Genomic DNA, 5725 nt, shown 5'->3' with positions numbered 1-5725 from the left:
TCTTTCTTTCTTTCTTTCTTTCTTTCTTTCTTTCTTTCTTTCTTTCTTTCTCTCTTCCTTCCTCTCTCTCTCTTTTCTTTCCTTCCTTCCTTCCCTCCTTCCCTCCCTCCCCCTTCCTTCCTTCCTTCCTTCCTTCCTTCCTTCCTTCCTTCCTTCCTTCCTTCCTTCCTCTCTCTTTCTTTTCTTGCTTTCTTGCTTTTTTTCTTTGAGGTGGAGTCTCACTCTGTAGCTCAGGCTGGAGTGCAGTGGCATGATCTCAGCTCACTGCAACCTCTGTCTCCTGGGTCCCAGTTCAAGCAATTCTCCTGCCTCAGCCTCCCGAGTAGCTGGGATTACAGACACGTGTCACCAAGCACAGCTAACTTTTGTATTTTTAATAGAGACGGGTTTCACCATTTTGGCCAGGATGGTCTCAATCTCTTGACCTCATGATCCGCCTGCCTCGGCCTCCCAAAGTGCAGGATTACAGTCATGAGCCACTGTGCCTGGCCATTGGTTGCTTTTTCTTAATGAGAAAAACATTTTGGTGGACTATGATGTTTTTAGGGGACAATGAAGTCATGTAAATAAATGTAGACAGTAAGTTGTGTGAGTGAAGATGATTTTGGCTCTCACTTTTTTGAATAAAAATGATTTGAATCATACATATTTTCCAGTAATTTGTTTATTGGTTTAATTTTACTGGCATAAATGAAAGCATATTTTTCCCCCAGCAAAATCCTGAGTTTGTTAAATTTCTTGGATTCTTTCATGCTTGAGAATGTTCACTGCTTTTTTTTGAAGTGGAAAAAATTCGGGTGGAATATGATGTTTTTAGACACTTTCCTTCCCTTACAAACAACAACAGATTACTCCTGAAATTTTTTATGCACACTTAGATATAGGAGATAGAGAGAAATAATTTTTATAAAGTAGAGATTATATCCACTACTTCTTAAATTAAAAGTTTTAAATTTATGCTCACATAATTTTAAAGAAAGAAAAAGAAATAGGTAAAACCAAAGTAACTGCTAACTTTAAACGAGTGGTTCTCCACTAAAAGAGATACAATTTTGTAAAGATCCTTCCAGGGTTAACAATAAAAGATTAGGAAAAGAAAGATTTTGGAGTCATTTTTTTGTGTGATGTGTGTCATTTAGAAGCATTATATATTATTTAGCTATTAAGAAAATGGGAATATTTGTACTATTACATTTACCACCTCTCCCTTTTTTCTCTGGCCAGTCTTTTTTAAGTGAGTTACTGCTTTCATGTTTTTAAGCAAATTACATTTTGATTCTGTTCTGGAACCATAAGTCTTGTCATTAGTTGTTTCTCCAGGTTTTCTAAGAATATTTTTATTTTGATTGGTCTCTTGGTTAGGTTTCAATGTCAAGTAGGTTTTTTTCTGTCCAGAAAAATTCATAGATACTGTGTTCCTGAGGTCTTGCACATGTGAAGATATCTGTTACTTTTATATTTTAAGAACAACTTAACAGCATATGAACTTGGGTTACATTCTCTCTAGACCTTGTAGACACTGAATTTCTTTCTTTCAGACACTTGCTCCATTGCCTTCTAGACTTGAATACCATGCAGATGTCTGAGGTCAGCTTGATATTGTTTTTTCTTTGTAGTGGTTTATTTTCTCCCCTTGGGTTACTGAAGTATTATTTCTTCGTCCTTGAAATTTAATAATTTAATTAGGCTATATTAGTTATTCTATGTTCATTTTCGTTTCATGCACTTAATCAGTAGTGTCTGGAAGCTTTTACTGCTTTCCTCATCCCCACCCCATTATAGTCATCAAAAAGAAAAAATACATAGGAAACTCTTCTTAATTTACAAAGCATATTAATATATATTGGAATGATGGATATGTAAAATGTGGCCAGCATTCCATAATCGAGTCATTCATTTAATCCCTTTTGTGCATTTGCCAGATTCTATTCTAGGTGAACTAGGAAGATAAAAGTCCCTTTTCTCAAGAAGCATCTAAATTTATTGCACTGTCCACTGTTCATCACACACATTTTCCATATCATGGCTCTTTGGTAGGTGTAGTGTTCATCTGTTTTATTCTGGGCGGGGAGGAGTGTTATCTTTGCACATATTGGAGACAATTCCATGCTGTGCCTGACCCTCTAATGGAGGAGGCAGGATGCAGATTCCCGGACACCCTTGCAGCTACCACGGAGGCATGTGACATAGGCTTCGCTACTTATATGTATGAGAGTGAGAATTTGATGTGGAAGTGAGAGAGGAGGAGGAGGTTTTACTTGATATTTCTGGTATTTTTCTGGCAGTATGAGTGTTTGGCTATCTTTGGTGACCAAAGCAGAAACAGCAGCAATTTTTCATTGGTTCCAAGAGTGACTTTCTTTGGTACTTGTTGGATTAGCAGCAATAGTGGGGATTTAATCGATAAAATTTGCCAATTTTGTTGTGTTGTTTTGGACATTCTTCCTGGAAGATTAACCTCATTCTGGTTTCCAGGCCTTCCAAAATTCAGTCTTTTAATAAAACAATTTTCTGCATAATTGGGGGGATTCAGTTAAAAACATGGATTAATACAGGATGCTTATGCAGTGTATTATTTTTGTGTCTAATATTTTTCTCAGAATTTTGAATATGATCTATTCCAAATTTGGGCATGCATATTTATTTATATTTATTTTAGATTTGTGGGGTATATGTGTAGGTTTGTTCCATAGATATATTGTGATGCTGAGGTTTGGGCTTCAATTGAAACTGTCACCCAACTAGTGAATATATGCCCAATAATAGTTTTTCAATCCATTCTCCCTCCTTACTTCCCCCTTTGGTGTTCCCAGTGTCTATTGTTCTCATCTTTATGTCCATATATACCTAATGTCTATCTCTCACTTATGAGTGAGAACATGCAGTATTTGGTTTTCTGTTCCTGTGTTAATTTGCTTAAGAAAATGGCCTCCAACTGCATCTGTATTGCTACAAAGGACACGATTTTCTTCTTTATGGCTGCATAGTATCCCATGAGAGTTACGTACACTGTCTCAATCCAATCCACCATTGACAGGTACCTAGGTTGATTCTATGTCTTTGCTATTGTGAATAGTGCTGCAGTAAACATGAGAGTGCAGGTGTCTTTTTGGCAGAATGATTTATTTTCTTTTGGATATATACTCAGTATGGGATTGCTGGGTTGAATGGTACTTCTATTTTTGGTTCTTTGAGAAATCTCTAAACTGCTTCCCACAGGGTCTGAACTAATTTACATTGCTACCTGCAGTGTCTAAGCATTCCCTTTTCTCCATAGCCTCACCAGCATTTGCTATTTTTTGACTTCTTAATAATAGCCATTCTGTGTCTGATATTTTTATTGGATTAGTCTGCCTTGTTTTACCCTCTTCTATCTAATCATTCTTGTTTTCTTCAGTGCTCTATTTTCATCTGGTAAAGTTTTATTTCATATGAAAATTTATGTTTTAGAAATTTCTCTAATATATTGCTTGCATTTCTTTTATTGAGTCTCAGATTTCTTCCACAAGATTTTTCAAAACTTCTTAAAACACTTAACGTTTTGACCAAGTAAATGAACACTCAAGAAATAAAAAATTCTTTGAGGAAATAAATGTTGAGAAATCCATAAAATTTTATAAACATCTTTGTGCCTAGTAATAGGTTTAGAATTGATGGTATACGTATTATACATTGCAGAAAGCCTAAACTACATTTTTAAAAGATTAAGAAATAAACATTTATAAATCATTATAATTCTTGTCAGCTACTTTCTATCTGTAACCTGTGATTGTCTACAGGTGTAAAACAGCTTGATATGGTTATTATACAGATACTTATATTTCGTAATTGAATTGTCGATGAATGGTACTCAGTAGTGTACAATCTGAAAGAAATGTTATTACTTTCTTATCCCTGACTTTAGGACATGAAATTGACCACCCTTTCTCCTCCCCTTGATGACATTTTAGGTTGGGTTCGTAACTTTTCTAGTTACTTTGATCTAAAAGGAAATATTCATCTTCAGATATTAAAGGTCTTAATCAGATCTAAACCAAAATTTTAATCTCTCATCCAATTCCAAGTATTCCTCTTATTTTGGTTATCTATTGCTACATATCAAACCACCTCAAAACTTAGTGGTTTAAAGGAACACAGTCAAATGTTTTTCATGACTCTGTAAAACGTTTCAAGAGGGTGGAGTAGGGGTGATTTATTTCAGCTTCATGATATCTGGGGCCTTAGCTGGGATGCCTACAGTGACTAGGGGCTGGAATATTCAGGATGGCTTCTTCACTCACATCTCTGGCACCTGGTGCTCCTTCTTCATCTGACCTTTGCTCCATGCTGCATCCCATCCCTCCATGGCCACTCCATATGGCCTCTCTTTCTAACAGGATTAGTAAGTTGGCTTTCTTACATGCCATCTTAGGGTCCAAAGAGCAGGAAAGCAGAAGATGCTAGACCTTCTCAATGGCTAGGCTAGGAAGTCTTAGAACATTATTTGTGTTGATTTTTTCCTCAAGTAATTTCTCTTCAGTTTTAGGCAATAAATAGAAAAATAACAATATAGCAAGTTTTCAGAAAGTTTTTGCTTATTTTCCATTGTTGATGTCAGATTCTAAAGTTTTGGAAACACTTATGGATGTAAGTATAGATTTTTTTCGAAAACAAAAAGTCATTTAAAATCATTGTAGAAAGTACTTTAAGAAGAGTACAATATGTTGGTTAAGAGCATAATTTCTAGAATTTTGCTACCCATTTCAATTCTAGCTCTACCTCTTACTAGTCATATAACCTGGATCAAGTTATTTAGGCTCTTAGTGCCTAAGATTCCTCAAATGTACAGTGGAGACATTCATAGTTTCTCCCTTCACAGAGTTGTTGTGAAGGTTAAATAAAATCATACGTGTAAAGCCATTAAAATATCTAGCCCTGCTCAATGCTCAATCAATGTTAATTATTATTATCTAAAACTATCAATCCTACAGAACGCAGCCAAGGAGGAAAATGAAAACAAAAACAAAAATGGTGGAAATATGATCATTTTGTTACACATGAATATTCAATAAATGTGTACACATTATTGCTATTAAAAGATAATTCGATTGGGCAAATATTACAAAATTCAGCTATATGATATATCCAAGAGCCAAATATGAAATTAAACCACGAAGAAAGATAACAAATAAAAGAATAACTAAACTATATACCAGGAAAATTACAACCAAATGAGAACTGGCAAAGTGAAATAAGACAAAGCAGAAAATATGGCAAAAAACATTAGTAGACATAAAGGCCACTACATAATAATAAAAATAATTTTTGATATAAAAATTATAAATTTCTATGTACCCAATATTGTCTCAACATAAATAAAACTGACCTGGCATGGTGGCTCATGCCTGGAATCCCAGCACTTTGGGAGGCTGAGGTGGGTGAATCACTTGAGGTCAGGAGTTCGACACCAGCCTGGCCAACATGGTGAAACCTAATCTCTACTAAAAATACAAAAATTAGCCGAGTATGGTGGCGGGTGCCTTTAATTCTAGCTACTCGGGAGGCTGAGGCAGGAGAATTGCTTGAACCCGGGAGGCAGAGGTTGTAGTGAGCTGAGCTCGTGCCACTGCACTCCAGCCTGGACAATAGAGCAAGACTCAGTCTCCAAAAAAAAAAGTATAAATATATATTTATATAATATATATTTTATATGAATATAAATATATGTATTTATATATTTTATATA

Source organism: Piliocolobus tephrosceles, chromosome 1 (genome assembly GCF_002776525.5).
Source record: "Piliocolobus tephrosceles isolate RC106 chromosome 1, ASM277652v3, whole genome shotgun sequence".
NCBI classification, from domain to species: domain Eukaryota; kingdom Metazoa; phylum Chordata; class Mammalia; order Primates; family Cercopithecidae; genus Piliocolobus; species Piliocolobus tephrosceles.
This window is presented reverse-complemented; position numbering follows the sequence as displayed.